Consider the following 16,437-nt stretch of genomic DNA (forward strand, 5'->3'; position numbering starts at 1 on the left):
CAGGAGTTCGAGACCAGCCTGACCAACATAGTGAAACCCCATCTCTACTAAATATACAAAAATCAATCAGCTGTGGTGGCACATGCCTGTAGTCCCAGCTACTCAGGGGGCTGAGGCACCAGAATCGCTTGACCCCAGAGGGCAGAGGTTGTGTGAGCCAAGATTGTGCCACTACAGTCCAGCCTGGGCAACAGAGTGAGACTTGGTCTCAAACAAAAAAAATGCGTTAGAAAATTTCAAGACTCTGATTTTCAACAACTAATAATCTTGTTCATGTATTTAAGAATATTGCACAGCAATATTTATTTAACCTGTGAAAGGAAAATCAATCTCGGGACCACCAAACCACTAAGCCAAGGGAAAAAGTCAAGCTGGGAACTGCGATAGGCAAACCTGCCTCCCATTTTATTCCTAAATAAGATAGCTGCAAAGATTTTAAAAGCTACATACCTCCCTCACAATTTTCCCACAGGGAAATTCCTTGTGGGCCTCAAGATCTTTCCCGTGGAACGGTTCTGTTGAATTTTACCCTGACAGTGTAAACCGATGGCTTCCCTTCCCAGGTGTGGGACAGAAAGTCATCCCTCTGCTCACCTGAGGCAAAGGCACATCTGATTGCTTCCTCGGCCCTTTTGTTTATGGAGAATGGAGATTCACTGAGCCAGACTAAGGCATAAGTGACTCTTCCTCTCCCCCACTCACATGTAAATTGTATATTCACTGAAAGGCTGAGCGAAAACTCAAAAGAATGCAAACTGTGGGCTCCTATCTGCCTGTGACTGGAAGCCCCCGCTTTGAGTTGTCCCACCTTTACAGGCCAAACCAATGTACAGCTGACACATATTGATTGGCCTCATGTCTCCCTACAATGTATAAAAAGCAAGGCGTCCCCTGACCACCTTGGGCGCATGTCAGGACCTCCTGAGGCGGTGTCATGGGCAAGCCTTTCACCTCGGCAAAACAAACTTTCTAAATGGATTGAGACCTGTCTCAACTGCTTTGGGTTCACAGAACAAAAGCTCATTGTTGCCAGTTTGCGCAACTTCTCAGCAGCCAATGCATTGAGATACATAGGTTCTGTCATCAGTTTTATTTGTGAAACCTGGTTGTTGTTCCTACCTTCAAAAGCAGGGACATCTTTCACTTAACCTCCACCAGCTTTTATCTCATCCTGCTGTGGGCAGACCTTGTTTACCCTGCCAAGTCCCTGCCACCTGTGGCTTCAGTGGCTCATAGGCAGGAACCAAACCTTTTAATCCCTAAAATTCCAGCCCCATGCACATCCCAGCACAGAGGACAGGCTCCATGACTGTTTGCCAAATGAGTAAAAGGAAAGGAATCTGCACACAGGGTGCCTCATTACTAATCAGCTTGGATAAGAGCAAATCTATGACAGGTTCCATTATTACTTCTAGCTATGCGTTAGAATACGCTCTCCCGGAGCCAAGGCACACCATGGTGCAGAGATAGTTTGATGATAACCCAGTACCCAAAACACTCTATTGAGAAAGTACCCAGTTTACATGGCCATAATTCATACTAGCATTTTAGGTGAACTACAAATCCGTTCATCTATTAGAGATACAGTCTGATAGGTTGGGAAGGGCATGGGCTTTGGAATCCAAAGCCACGTCTGGATCCTGACTTCCCTGTTTTCCTAGCTGGCCCTGGAAAGATTGTTTTGTATTTCACTAATATCTCCAAACTGCCTGTCTATATTTGGGCATTATGGTCTGCTTTCCTGGGTTGTTGTAAGAATGAAATACGATGCCTGCAAACTATATGGCATAGCATTTATTGATGAGGATGTAGAGAAATCAGAACCCTTGCACACTGTGGGTGAGCATATAAAACGGTACAGCTGCTATGGAAAACATCATGGTGGTTCCTCGAAAATTAAACATAGAATTACTATATGATCCAGTCCATTCTCGCATTGCTATAAAGAAATACCTGAGACCGGGTAATTTATAAAGAAAGAGTCTTAATTGACTCATCATTCCACCGGCTGTGTGGGAAGCGTGGCTGGGGAGGCCTCAGGAAACTTACAATCATGACAGAAGGCAAAGGGTAAGCAGGCACATCTCACATGCCAGAGCAGGAGCAAGAGAGAGCAGAAGAAGGGAGGTGCCACGCGCTTTTAAACAACCGGATATTGTGAGAACTCACTTACTACCATGAGAACAGCAAGGGGGAAATCCGCCCCCATGATCCAATCACCTCCCACCAGGTTTCTCCCCCAACACAGGGGATTACAACTCAACATGAGATTTGTGTGGGGACACAGTGCCAAACCATATCCATACCCAAAGTCAGTGAAAGCAGAGACACAAACAGATATTTGTACATTCATATCTAGAGCAACATTATTCACAGTGGCCAGAGGGAGGAAGTAACCCAAGTGTCCTTGGACGGCAGAATGGATGAGCAGAATGGGTCATCCACAGGCGATGGAACATGATTCAGCCTTCGAAAGGAGGAAATTCTGACACGTGCTACTCCATGAATGAACCTTGAAAACACTATGCTAGGTGAAATAAGTCCAGTCACAAAACGACAAATACTGTATGATTTCACTCACATGAGGTACCTAGAGTAGCTGAATTCATAAAGACGGAAAGTAGAATGGGGGTTGCCAGGGAAATGGAGAGTTGGTGTTTCATGGGTACAGAGTTTCCGCTGGGAGAGATGGATAGCGGTGGTGGTTGCATAACAATATAAATATAGTTAGTGCCACAGAACTGCACACTTAAAAATGGTTACGATGGTCAATTTTATGTTATATAGATTTTTCCACAATTAAAAAAAAAAAAAAAAAAAAGTAGCCTTTTCACCAGATGGCGCCGAAAGAAAAGAAGGAAGCTCCTGCCCCTCCTAAAGTGGAAGGAAGCCAAAGGGAAGGCTTTGAAGGCCAAGAAGGCAGTGTTGAAAGGCGTCCACAGCCACACAAAAAAGAAGACTCACACGTCACTCACTTTCCGGTGACACGGCAACTCCAGAGGCTGCCCAGATATCCTCAGGAGAGCGCCCCCCAGAGAACAAGCTTGACTGCTATGCTATCATCAAGTTGCCGCTGACCACTGAGTCGGCAGTGAAGAACATAGAAGAAAACAAGACACTTACCTTCATTGTGGATGTTAAAGCCAACAAGCACCAGATCAAGCAGGCTGTGAAGAAGCTCTATGACACTGATGTGGCCAAGGTCAGCTCCGGTTCGGCCTGATGGAGAGAAGAAGGCATATGTTCAACTGAATCCTGATTACAATGCTTTGGGTGTTGCCAACAAAATTGAGATAATCTAAACTGAGTCCAGCTGGCTGATTATGTGTGTGTGTATATATATGCACAAGAAATAAATGTTTGCTTTTATTTGTCTGCTTGTGAGAGTCAGATCTTAAGAAAAGTTTACAGAAGTCAAGAGTGATGGTGATGCCACAACTGGAAAGACTAGGCACATGGAGGTTCTTGCCCCAGTGAGGGCACTGCTGCTTTCCAGCGAGGCTGTTTTCAAGCCTGAATCCTGAGCCTTTGTTCAAAGCATGTCATCTCTCCAAGGTCCTGAGCAGACCACCCGGAAGGTGCAGTGGAGATGGTTTGGGGAGGGATGGAGTCATGGCTGTGGAGTACAGCAGGGGTACCATTGGCTCAGAAGTCCTTTCTCTCTATGACAGAAACCAAACTGCTGGTTGTGTGTCTAGCGACAAACCCAGGAACCTGTGAAAATTTGAAAGCACTGAGCAACCCCTAACAAGAGCATTCCCTCAGTCCCTGATACCAAAACACCTGGCATCCCAGGTGAAAGCCTAGCTCAGCTGCCATCTCCAGGAGGGAGCCGAGGTCTCACCACAGCAACACACCTGCTATCCCATCCCTCCAAGACGCAGCAGCCCAACTGCTCCATCCAGTCCCTTCATTTCACTGCATCACTGGCCAGTGGAGTCAGTGTTTAATATACGAATGTTGGCAAATTCCATGATCACACAAATGTAAATATCTACACCTAGTATTTGCATTTGATATATAAACATGCTTGTTGTATAATGAGAATTACAGTTATCCCAGCCCAGGGTGGTATCCAACAACTCCTATGATTCACACCAGCTCCAATGCTCTGAGGACGGGATAAATACTGAACCAGGGGGACACAGTAGGCCTGGACTAGGTGGAAGGGCAGTCGACCCCAGCTCAGGGACATTGCTGGAAGCCCAGGGTGGACCACACAGGTATAGGGATTAGGAAACCAAAGACGATTGAAATGAAGTGTCCACCTTCAAGGAGTGTGAGCCTCCAGGTGCCTACAGAAAGAGCAAAAGCAGTAAGGCCCACCATCACTGACTGGGTGCCAGGCACTATCCTAATTTCATAACAACATTTAATCCTTGCAACAATCTTTTGCAGTAGATACTGGTTATTGTCACCACCTCACAAATGGGGAAACTGAGGCATGGAGCATTAGGTAACTCCCCGACACCACCCAGTTCCTCACAGCAGGTAGCCTGGGTTTTAGCCACCTGAGTCTGCAGACCTGCCATGCTGTAGGGTGCAGCCTAGTCCCGTAACCCAAGCCAGGAGGTGAAGAAGGTTTCCAGGCTGCATGAAATTCACCTGGAGGGAGCTGATCCCATTCTGGATAGTAGATTCCAATGGAGGAAGGTAAAACCCTTAGAACTCATGAGGGCCACACTCATACTTAATAAACAAGGACCCAAGGCCAGGAAGGGACCCCGTGAAGATTCTGGTTGGGCCTTGCTGGGAGCATCCAGCTTGCTCTTCCAGATGGCTGTGAGTGTCTGGCAGAGTTTACCGCTTATGGTCACAACACAAGCAGTCTGCTTTGATGAGAAAGCCTGGCTCCAAGCCAGGGCTCACATGGCAGGTGCATGATTATTTATTAAGCGTGCAGGGACCCAGAATCCAGCACCCAGCCTGGCCTTCCACGGACTTTACAGGGAAGTAGCTATGCTGGGTGGTAGGAGGCAAGGAGGAAATGAGGGTTTATAGAGGTAGGAGGGAGCAACCGGGGGAGAGAGTACACTCCCTTTCTCCCTATAAAACAGCTGTTCCATTACATCCTGAATTACCCAACTCTCAATACTGTTAAAACATAAAGCTTGCATTGTTTTGGTTACTTTTAAAGGCAGTTGTAATTTTGAAGTCCATAGGTAGAGTTAGGGCAGGATTGTTGGTTTGAAGATCTGGGCCAAGACCTGCCTCTGACCTGGTCTCCGTGCCCAGCTCATTAGCCTCTTCTGCCCAGAAGCCAACCTGCAGTGAGATCCAGGACGCAGGAACAAAGTCTGCCTTCACACGGGTACACTGGTGGCAGCCCCAGAAGCAACCTGCCCTTACACAAGGCCATGAGCCCCAGGCGTCGGATTCTTCCTTCTCCACACTGCTCTCTGGCGTGTTTTCCTCACCTCCCTACTTGCTCCTTTACCTTTACTTCCTATCCTTCCTGGACTCCCAGAAACACCACAGGACCGGAAGCCAGAAGACTCAGCATCTACAGACCCAGTAACTGGAAAATGCAAAGCAAGTCGGTCCACACTGTTGAACATCATTAGTTTCCACCTCCAGAAAATGGGACCTTGGGGAAGATGGATCTGCTATACTAGTCTCACAGGCTGAGGCAGTGATCATATGAGAGCGTGGGTCCTTCAGAACCTTTTACATACTGTGCGAACGTGCCAGGACGGGAAGCCCCAGCAGAGATGGCTAATAGGTGACATCCCAGAAGAAATGTGTGACCATTTCATGGGATGTTTTCTCCAAGCTAAAGGTGATGGAACATCCTATTCATTATCTTAGACCCTAATAATTAGCTGTTCAATCAATGAGTGCATAAATGAGTAAAACCAGTTAAGGATGCATGCATCTGAAATTAACAAACACCCACTGAGCTTTCATTATGTGCCAACTGTTGTCATGGGTTTCCTTTGTGTGAAATTCAAAGACTAAATCACCTTCTAATGTAAAGGCAATAAAGAGGCAAACAACTCTGACTCAAGGCAGAGGCACTGGGGGAAAAGTAAAAAATACAGTGCAGATTCAAAAGGAGGAAAATGCTACATCATTGGGAGGTCAGGAAAGGTTCACCGGCCTTGACACAAGGACAGAATTCCAAACTGTGTCACCAAGAAAGGGTCCCAGGCCAAGGGAATCATCTGCCCGAAGCTATCAAGGCAGAAGATGTGGGACTTGGAGGGAACAGTAAAGCCAAAGCATAGGTGTAAGTGGAAATGCAAGAAAAAAGTGGACACTAAACCAGGAATATGTGATTGGATCCAAAGAACAGAGGTCTCCAAGTGTCAGCTGAGGATGTTAGATTTACTCTCAGGACAGGAATGAGTGTCTGGATTCTTCCAGGCATTGGTTGACACAACAGATTCCTTTTGCAGAAGAGCAAGTGATCAATTATGGTTTCAATTAATAATCCCCTGCCTAAACATAACTTCGTGCTCCCTGGTACAAACACTCTCTCCCAAGTGAGCAAGTCACTAGCCCCTGAAACCTAGCGATCATCACGTATTAAATGGGATTAGCAGTACCCAGATCACAGTGTTGTTCTGGGAATTAACTGTGACAAGAGCTATGCAAGTATCTGGCTTGGAGATGTGTCTTTTTGTCGAAAGTACAACAACAACTTTTTTTGATAGGGACTTATTTGCAATGCAGACACACCTAAAATGAGGAAATACATTCCAGAATTATCTAGCTGAAGAAGACTCCATGTCATAGGTTAGGAATTTCAGGGGTGGGAGTCAGTGGCTTGCCACAGCATTGATCCCAGAGACCGGGCCTCCTGACCCCAGCGTCCTCTCTCTTGCTGCTGGTTTCTCAGAAATCAAACACAAAAGAGTGAGTAAATGCACCTGGGATGCTTCCTGCAACAGAAAAGCCTGGCCTTTCTTGCTCATCCTAATCCCCCATCCATTAAAAGTCCTGAGTGCAGATGTTAAAGACAACATTGACTAACTCTGCAAAACCGCTTTGTTGCTGACTTGCATAGAACAGAGAGTGCAGGTAGTCAACCACAAAGTCAAGAAGATCACTTTATACGGACAGAGCCTTGCCTTGACTCTGGAAGCTATATCCTATCTACCTCCCATCCCTAAATGCACAGGTGGCATGAGTTATTGGGTGTATCATTTTGCAGATTAGGAATTAATGGCTCAGAGAAATTGAACAACTATGCCAAGAACATATGGCTGGTAACCATCGATTGTCTCAGCTTCTGCAGCTTCTCAACATGCCATTGCCTTCACCAATGCTACCAGTTACCTCTGTGTTGCTGAAACCAGTGAGCACTCTTTCGGTCTCTCTCACCAAACACTTTCTTCCTAAAAGCCCTTATCGTCCCTTGGCTCTCATGACACCACACTCCTCTGGTTTGGTGCTCTCAGAACACTTCCTCGCACTGTTGTTGGTTAGCCCATCCAACTCTACTAGACCTCAGATGTTGGAGTTACCCAGGAATGCCCCCCTTGGCCCTCTCTGCTTTTCATTCTGCAGAGAGGAATTTCACGCACCCCTTTGGCATTGATTGCCTCTCTAGGCCAGCTTAGAAGCATGTATCCCTGCCTGAATGGCCCATGCACTTCTCAACCTCCACAAACCCAAAGCCCAACTCACTGTCTGTAGCTTGTCCTTGTAAATCACAGCTCTATCTACCTGAAATGATTCTGGCTTGAGTCTTCTCTCTCCTCCACTTCCTACACAAAAATAAACCTTTTCATTCCTCCTTCTAAGTATTAATCGCTCTTAAACCTTCAATTCTACCATCCTCACCACCACCCTGCCTCTTATACTGGACTCATCTGGTAGCCTCCTAACTGGGCTCCCTGCAGCTACTCACATCTTCTTCCAAATCAGCCTCCACAAAGCAACCAGGCTGATGTTTTCAAAATGTAAATGGGACCATGGTACTCTCTTAAAATCTTTTGATAGGTGTCCAAATGAATGACTGGATAAACAAAACGTAGTATATACAGACAATGAAATAGTATTCAGCCTTAGAAGAAAGGAAATTCTCACACATGCTACATGGATGAGCCTTGAGGACATTGTGCTCAGTAAAAGAAGCCAGACGCAAAAGGACAAACACCGTGTGATTCCATTCAGATGAGGCACCTACACTAGTTAAATTCACAGAGATAGAAAGTAGAGCTGGGGTTACCAGGGGCTGGGAGAGAGGAAAGTGGGAGTTACTGTTTAATGGGTATGGAGTTTCAGTTTTCCAAGACAAAGAAGTTCTGGAGATGGATGGTGATGATGCCTTTACAACAATGTGAGTGTACTTAACGCCACTAGACTACACACTTAAACATTGTTAAAATGGTAAATTTTATGTTATGTGTATTTTGCCACAATATTTAAAAATAAAAGAAACTGTTCAATGGTTTCCCCTTGCCCCTGTAGAAAAGTTCCACATTGCCAGGCATGGCAGCTCACGCCTGTAATCCCAGCATCTGGAAGTCTGAGCAGGCAGATCTCTTGAGCCCAGGAGTTCAAAACCAGCCTGGGCAACATGGTAAAACCCCATCTGCCCACACACACAAAAAAAGAAACAAAAAATTAGCCAGGAGTGGTGGCACTCGCCTGTAGTCCTAGCTTCTCGGGAGGCTGAAGTAGGGCCTGGAAAACTCTTGAGCCTGGGAGGTAAAGGCTGCAGTGGGCCGTGATCAGGCCACTGCACTCCAGCCTGGGTAACAGAGAAAGACCATGTCTCAAAAAAAGAAAAGAAAACTTCCCCATCCTTGGCAGGGTTCCCCAGGCATGGTAGGCAAGCCCCTGAGCCTGCTATCCTCCTCTCCCCGTTTTTCAGGACCAGCTGCAATGCACTTTGCTAGTTCCTGACATGGATGGCCTCTGAGGGCCTGTGTCCTCTGCCCAGAGTGCTCACTGCCCCTCTCTCCCTGCACTACTCCTTTTGCCTGAACAGCTTCTGCTCAGCTTTTAAATCTCAACTTCAACACCCCAAGCTCTGAAGGGACTTCCTTCACACCCAAATGATGTCACGACCCTGGATTCACGTGAATACTATTCCTTGTGCTGTGCCTGCAGGAGATTTAACACCCACAAAATTATTTAACGCTTGTATGCCAAGCTGAGAATGAGACCTGTCTCTGTCTCGTCCGTGTGTGTGTGTGTTTATAGTGCCAGGCACAGCATTGATAAAAGTCCTTCCAGGCCTACTGTTGGATCATAGAAGAGGCACCATGCTCACTGTTTTCCTGAGTCCAAGCCTTCCGTCTATGTGGCTTTGACTCTGCTAAGTCCCTTGATGACTGTGGACAAAAGAGCAAAACTGGGCTGAGGGCAGGAGTGCAGGATGGGTCTGCTCTCCTCACACTGAAGAGCCTACCAAGTGTTCAACCCCATGAATTATCACAAGGCCAGCTCCCCTCCAGCCTCCCCTCAACTTGCAACATACCCCGGCAGGGCGGGGCCCTCAGTCTCTTCCCTCCTTCCGGATCATCCCTGTCCTGGTGCATTAGTCAGGGTACTCCAGAGAAACAGACCCAAAAGGACATTCATAAATAGATAGAAAGATGCTTATTAGGAGGGATTGGCTCATGTGATGACAGAGGCTGAGCAGTCCCACTATCTGCCATCTGCAAGCCAGAGGCCCAGGAAAGCTGCAGATGTCGTGCAGTCCAAACCTGAGGGCCTGAGCACCAGGGCAGTCTATGGAGCAAGTCCTGGTCTGAGTCTGAAAGTGCCTGAACTAGAAGTTCCAGTGTCCCAGGGCAGGAAAGAATGGGTGTTCCAGCTCAAGAAAAGACAGCAAGTTTGCCTTTTTGTTCTACTCTTCCCCCAATAAATTGCACAATGCTGCCCACACTGGTGAGCGCACATTTTCTTTACTACAGATTCAAATGCTAACCTCTCTCCAAAGCACCATCAGACACACCCAAAAAGAGTGTGTTACCAGCTGTCTGAATATAGCCCAGTCAGGTTGATAAAGAAAATTACCCATCACACCTGGGTCCTACCCAACTTCCTGTGATGCTGAAGCATCGACACCGTGCAAGCTCTTGGCCAACATCGTCTCATCTAACTCCACCAACAGCCCTCCGTTCTTCAGAGGACGGATGGTCACAAATTGCTCCAGGTCACATTGAGAGAGCAGGAATGCCAACATGTTTTTCCACCACCAGAGTCCTGCTGTGTCTCTAAGATTTGATTCCTTGGCTTTGCAGCCTCTGAGGATAACACCGTAATAGTGTCCAGCATCCCCTACCCATTCTTCAAGCTACCTCTAAATGCCACTTCCCCAACAGCGCCTTTCCTAAGCCCCATGAGGCACTCTTCCTCTCAGCTCCCAGAGGAGACTTCTAGAGCCAATATTGATCTAGCCATGGGCGCGACTTGTTTCTCTGATACCCCCTACAAGCCTGCAAGCTCCTTGGGGACAGAAGCCAGGTCTTCATCTCTGCTTTCTCCAAATCTAGCCCAGCCCCTGCATACAGAAGATACTTATTATTAACATGGGTAGAATAAATAAATCAAAGGGTAATGTGCCTAACCTACTCAAGCCCGTTTCTTCTTCTGGGAAGAGGGGATAAATAATTCTTGCACGACCTGCTTCACATGGTTGTCGTAAAGTTGGAAATGAAAGAAGGTGTTTCCTTCACTTAAAAATACCGCTGAATATAAGATTCACAATTCATTATCCACTTTTCAGAGGAGAATCAGGGGAAGGGGAGAGAAGACCACATTAATTATTTACATCAATTATAAGATTCACCTTACCTTCAAAATGCTAAAATTGAAAAAGCATACATTCATGCATCCTATGAATACATCAAGATGTGTAAAACCATGAAGCAGTGACATTGTGTGAGTTGTGGCCATCTGGGGGGTTTGTTGAAAAGACAGATCCTGGAGCCTCATTATCGAAAATTCTGATTCAAGGATGATTTTTGGGGGTGAAGAATCACCAGGCGATTTTGATGAGCTGCCTAGTTTGGAAACTGGTCCCTAAAAAGACATAAAATTCACCCTCTTCTTCTAAAAAGGAGGAAACTGGGGGTGGCAGATAACCCAGAGCTTGTCACAGATCGGGCACAGGCAGTTCACAAAACTCTGACTCCAGCTTCCCCTCCAACTCTTCACTGGGGCTTCCCACCAGGCCACTGCGCCTCCTTCTGGCTCCAGCTCAGACTTTACCAGAGGCTGATGACTTCAACAATTCCAGACTCCTGACATCATTGGTTGTTCTCATTTCTGCAAAGCCAATGAACAAACCACTCACAGGAAAAAGCCAGTTACAGCAGGCTGCAGTCTGGGGGGATTTCAGATGGGAGCTGATAGTTGCACACACAAAACTGGTTTTACTTCCTTTAGGGTCTAGTAACCCTTTTACTCCACACTCCAGACAAACCATCTGAACACATGATCCCTTGAGTTGCTGAAATGCTTCCAATTGCCTTTGTTTTCAACAAGGTTAAAACAGCATGAAACAACCCGGCTGGCATTTGGCAGAGGACCACCATGATTCCCTTTTGTGTGAAACAAAAAGAAGGCCCCGAAAGTCAAGGACCTTGGAGAGCCCGACATATGCTCAGATTTTTGTTTGTTTGTTTTTGTTTTTCTTTATTTGTTTTATTTTTAATTGATACATAATAATTGTACATATGTATGAGTTACACTGTGATACTGATATATGTACACCTTGTGTAATGATCAGTAAGCCAGACACAGAGAGACAAATACCGCCTGATCTCACTCATATGCAGAAACTAAAAAGTGGATCTCACAAAAGCAGAGAGGAGAATAGCCTTATCTGAGACTGGGGAGGGGAGGGGGAGAAGGGGATGGGGAGGGGTTGGTCAATGGGCACAAAGTTACTATTAAACAGGAAGAAAACGTTCTGGTGCTCTACTGCCCAGTAGGGTGATTATAGTTGACAATGGTGTATTGTATATTTCAAAATAGCTAGATTCTGAGATTCTGAGAAACCAGGGCCAGGCTCAGGGGTGAAAAGGGACTGCCCGGACTCTCAGGCAGCACCACCCACCCCAGCCAAGTGGGATTGACTGGGTCCGGTTCCAGGACAGATGCAGGCATTGTCGCCTCACTTCAGAGGCTCAGGGAAGCCTCTGGTTGTCCCTCTTTTAGCGTTCACGCTGTCACTTTGAACAAATCTCTTTACGCTCTGCAATTAACTTCTAAATCTGTAAATTACCTGATGATGTTGAGCTACATTACTTCTACCTTTCCTTTTATTAACTGCCAGAAACTTTCTGTTGCACGAAAGCCATTCAGGAGGCCTGGCCCGCAGAGGAAATGGCTATGGCTATGAAGTGGGCTAGGGTGTCGAGCGCAGCCTTGTTGGTATTGGCAGAAACCCTAAGTCCCAGGGACTCCTGGAAACTCCCTGGAGTAGACACTGGCTACGTCCTTCCAGCTAAGATGTTATGAGACTATGATTCTGATGGGCAGTAAATGACAATTCGGGGCATAACTGGGAGAAGTTGATTTCCTTGCTTGGCTCAACACTTCCCCAGCAGAGGTGGGCTCTGGGTCCCATCTGTCAGAGCACAGTTGCAACTCCCTGGGAGGTACAGGTTGGTCATGACTCTAAATGCTACCCTTTACCAAGTGTGTTTCTACTGCAGTGGGGGAAACCATCCAACACTCATTCTGGAAAGAATATTAGAGGCATTGCAACACATCCTGGGAGGATTGCTGGGGAGCTAGGGTGGACATTAAGACCATCCATCCACCTCTTTGCCACCTCTAAGGCTTTTTATTAGGTATCAGAATGGAATGTGGATGTAGAACAAAAATAGGCTGCCCGATAAAGCTTTTTCTGAATTGTAGAATTACTACAGGCTTTGTGTTTCTTCAAAGTGTATGTAATGTCTCCAACCTGGCTAACAAAAAGGTAGTTATGCAAATTATGAATTATAATATCATGGTCACTTTTTTTTACATTTTGCCTTCATATTTCAGAAAGGAATTGAAACAGAAATTATCTGTGAATAGAATTTGCTTCTCTAGAAATCCTTTGAAACCCTTTGAAAGCACCAAGTACCTGTAGATTCACAGTGTGAGTCTGAGCTACTTGCATCACCTCCATAAGGTACACCGACATGACCCATTCGTGTATCTCCAATGTGGCCCAAACGTGGCATGGAAAGCCAGGATTCTACTGCTGGCTCCCTTTGGAGCCATGTTGCTCAGTAAGGCCACCACTTGGGCCAATGCCCATCACTGGACCTATCGTTTTTTACTCGAAGGAGTGGACGTTGCGATTATATTCAAAATGGAAGAGACTGAAATATTTTATTACACTGAGCAATTCTATCCTGCAGAACAAATAAAAAACATCATAAGCCAGGTTGAATGATAAAGTGGAGAAAACATCAGTAACATATATGAGAAACAAAAGCACTGATTTCAAAGAATTAAAAAAGCTGCAAAACAATTTTTAAAAATGATCCAATGCTCAATTGACAGACAAAACTGACCAAGGAAGTGCAATGCAAACAAAATAGCAGAGAAACAACGAGAGGCACAGATCCATCCTTCCCTAAGTCACTTGGCCACACAGCTCCTCCTGCTCCTACCATGCTTCCTCTAAAGTGGCTGAAGAGCTGCATGTTAAGAAATATCCATCTGCCATCCTTCTTCCAGTGTGGTGTGTAATCATTATAATATGACCCACCATTCATGGACAACTTCTGCTCTCTGTGTCCTGTGCTCCACTTTCTATTCATTTTTCTCATCTAATAATCACAACATCCCATCTCGTCCCCTATACAGAACACAAGGATGATGATGACCGCTGAGATGCCTTTTCAGTGGCTAGCCTAGGATTCGAACCCGACCCTGTCTGGTTCTTTCTTTTGCCAGGGTCTCTCAACCTTGGCACAATTAACATTTGGGGCTCGACAATTCTTTACCATAGGAGGCCATCCTGTGCCTTGTAGCATGTTTAGCAGCATCCCTGACCTCTCGTAACCAGACGCTCATAGTGCTCCCTTCCCAAGCTGCGGCAGAAAAAGTGTCTCCAGACATCACCAAAGTCCCCTGAGTGGCAAAAATCACCCCTGGTTAAAAACAACTGCTTTCAACTATGTTTTCAACCCAGCTGCCCTAGTTTCATCCCAGATCCACAAGAAACCCAGTGATCCTCCAGGGCCCTTGTCAGGTGGGTGTGGAAACATATAAGTCATTTAAAATAAAGTATTTATTGTCTGTCTCTCCTCAGCCCACAGTAAAGTTGTTGAGATAAGGAACTATGTCTCTAATTCACCCTAGCACGGTGCCTGGCAGATAGCCAGTGTCCAAGATGTTCATAACGTGTAAATGAATGGATAAACCCAGGCCAGTATGAATGGTAATATTGGAAACAGGTGCAAGCCTATACTTTTTTTTTTTTTGCATGTGATTGTAAATTAGTAAACCTTGTGGAGAACAAATTGGCAACATGTATTAAAATTTTAAAGGTGAAACCCCTTTAAACTTTCAGCCAACAATTGCAAGCCTCAGAATTAATGCAGTAAACTCCATATCACCTACCTCAGGAAAACCCACCAGTGAGTTGCCCAAGTCATTTATCCTCATGGTTCCCTGTGCTTTGTTTTCATAATGTTTATCATCAAAATAATTAAATAGGCTCACTAGTCCTCCTCCTTTAAAGCAGGGACAAGCATTTACAGGTTCTTAGTATATATTTGTTACATAAGTAATAATTTATATGAGTAACTATAACAAGTAAATATATGTATACACATACATTTGCTATTATAACCGTGATTACTGCACCACTCTTACAGCAGTAAAAAAAATAGAAATAATCTAATGTCCATTTACAGGAATGTGGTTAAAAAGTATTCTACTGAGCATCTGTATATCTTCTTTGGACAAATGTCTGTTTTGCCCATTTTTAACTCATGTTGGGTTGTTGTTGAGTTTTAGGAACTCTTTATATATCTGGACATAAAAACATTGTCAGACATAAAATCTGCAAATATTTGCTCCCATTCTACGACTTGCCTTTTTATTCCATTAATAGTGTACTTTGATGCACAAAAGTATTTTTTAAATTTTGATGAAGATCAATTTATCTATTTTCTCTTTTATTGTCTGTGTCTTTGGTGTCATATCCAAGAAATCATTGCCAAATCTATTATCGTGAAGTTTTTCCCCTATGTTTTCTTCTAAGAGTTTTGTACTTGTAGTTTTTATGTTTGGGTCTTTGATCCATTTTGAGTTAATTTTTGTATATGCTATTAGCTAAGGGTCCAACTTCATTCTTTTGCATGTGAATATCCAATCTTCCCAGCACCATTTGTTGAAAAGATTGTCTTTTCTCCCTTTCAGTGGTAGTGACACCCTTTTTGGAAATCATTTGACCACATATGCAAAAATTTACTGTTAGGCTTTCTATTCTATCCCACTATTTGCATATCTGTCTTTATGCCAGTACCACGCCGTTTTGATTATTGTTCCTTTGTAGTGAGTTTTAAAGTCAGGAAGTATGAATCCTCCAAATTTGTTCTTCTTTTTCAAGATTGTTTTGGCTATTTAGAGTTCCTTGACATTTTCTATAAATTTTAAGATAAACTTTCTATTTCTGCCAAAAAAATCATTGAGATTTTGATAGGGATTGCATTGTATCAGTAGATCACATTGGGTAATAAGCACATGAAAAGTTATACATGAGGCACAGTCAAAAATTCACATATAACTTTCAACTCCCCAAAAACTTAACTACTAATAGCCTACTGTTAACCAGAAGGCTTATCAATAAAATAAAATATTAATTAACATACATTTTCTATGTTATATGTCTTATATAAGATATTCTTACAATAAACTAAGCTACAGACAAAAGTTATTAAGGAAAACGTAAGGAAGAGAATATATATTTACTCTTCATTAAGTGGAAGAGGATAATCATAAAGGTCTTCATCCTCATCATCTTCACATCGAGTGGGTTGAGGAGGAGGAAGTGGAGGAGGGGTTGGTCTTGCTGTCTCAGGGGTGACAGAGGTGGAAGAAAATCCATGTGTAAATGGACCTGTACAGTTCAGCCCTGAGTTGTTCAAGGATCAACTGAAAATGCATGCATTATAAAAATGAATTTGATCTAAAATATTGAAAGATGCAAAACTTCTGGGTGGAAAGGAAAAAAAAGCAAGCTGCATATCAGTATTACAATGTGTTTCCCTTTTACAATCTGTAAAGTATTAAAGTGTACATGAATAGATACCTCTATGTGTGTAGAAGAGAATGTCATTAACTGAGAGAAACCCAATTGTTAGCAATCTGTTTATCCATGAAAAACAGGATTCAAGGCAACTTTCCTTTTCTGCTGATACACATCAGTATTGTTTTAACTTTTTGCAGCACATATATTATTTTTATAAAGAAAATATATTATCTACATATAATAAATATTTACTTTATTTGCAAATAAAG

The 16,437-nt window shown here is 44.3% G+C and overlaps 1 pseudogene; it reads left to right on the top strand.

Annotated features, from left to right (window-relative positions):
• Positions 1-2,837: 2,837 nt before the first annotated feature.
• Positions 2,838-3,302, top strand: LOC112629764 (annotated as a pseudogene).
• Positions 3,303-16,437: the final 13,135 nt, after the last annotated feature.

This window comes from Theropithecus gelada, chromosome 8 (genome assembly GCF_003255815.1).
Source record: "Theropithecus gelada isolate Dixy chromosome 8, Tgel_1.0, whole genome shotgun sequence".
In the NCBI taxonomy this organism is placed as follows: domain Eukaryota; kingdom Metazoa; phylum Chordata; class Mammalia; order Primates; family Cercopithecidae; genus Theropithecus; species Theropithecus gelada.